This window comes from Aulonocara stuartgranti, assembly GCF_965226115.1.
Source record: "Aulonocara stuartgranti genome assembly, chromosome: 20".
Taxonomy (NCBI): Eukaryota; Metazoa; Chordata; class Actinopteri; order Cichliformes; family Cichlidae; genus Aulonocara; species Aulonocara stuartgranti.
In genome coordinates this window covers 34,141,907-34,143,211 of record NC_138956.1, presented here as the reverse complement: position 1 = coordinate 34,143,211, position 1,305 = coordinate 34,141,907, and positions in this window count along the sequence as shown.

Genomic DNA, 1,305 nt, shown 5'->3' with positions numbered 1-1,305 from the left:
AAGACGAGACAAAAACATGCTGAGGAAGAGAACCAGAGATTAATACTACCTAATAATTAAATGCAAAGTGGTGTAAAAACACAGTGATTAATGAAGAAACACTCAATGCATCAGCATCCTCGGCCTATTGCAGCATAACTAAGGGAGGATTCAGGGTCACCTGATCCAAAGGCGCTCTGTGCCATGTACAAAGTCACTTCAGCCATCTTTCCTCCCTGTTCTGATGCTCTGTTCAAACTTCAGCAGGTCGTCTTATCCACATCTGCTTGCTTCAATAGATTCAGCTGCTGCCATGTGATTGTCTGATCACATATTTGCATAAATAACCAGCTGAACAAGTTTGCCTGACAAAGTGCTGATGTGTTTAGTGTGCGGTCCAGCAGTAGGAAGTAATTGTGACAGAATATGCAAAGCAGAAACCAAATGAGTTCATTGTTTGAACAAATCTTAAACCCTTTTAACTCAAACTAAGGTCTGTTTAATACAACTAAAGAATTAGCAGAAGACTATGAGCTACCTGTAAATGAACACTCAAGTTCATTATTGCTGCTATTTGTAATCACTATGTTATAAACTGTATACAAAGGATGGAAGACACCTCCATGACAAACATGTTTTTAGGTATTGCTGAATTGTGGATGTGGCGGTTGCTGTTTTTGTTATATTTGAATATAATTTTGCATGTGCATTGTTTTCATTATGATTCAGTGTATGACTGCTACTTTTGAGCAGGTCTCCTGAGAGATTTTGATCTAAATGTAAGATCCTGGTGAAACTGGGTATAAATTCATGTTCTTTCTATCAAGTGGAAGTTATTTAGAGAATTTAGGCTTTCTGACTCAAATTGTATTTTTTTAAAAAGAAAAACGTTTATTCCTTATATGTATATACATTTATTTATTTATTTTATTTTTTTCCACCAGAAATTTGCAGTTCTTTCTCAGACATTTGGCATTATTCTTCTCATAAATTTCCAATTATTGCTACGTCTTTTCATTGTACATTTGCAAATTTATTTCTCAAAAACTTATTTTTCATCTTTTAGTTTATAAATTTCCCATATTTTTGTCTGAAATTTGGTAGTATTTTTTTTACATAAATTTGTCAATTTTTGCAAGGTTTTTTATTGTTAATTTAGAAGTTAATTTTGTAAACTTTAAATAATTTTATTTGAAATGTATCACTTTAACCTCCAACCATCAGAGGTTTTATTTCATTTATTTTTAAAATATCACACCCCCTCCCCACCACCCTGCAGCTACTTATATTTTGTTCGGATAAAAGCAGAAGGAGGAGAGGGAGGTC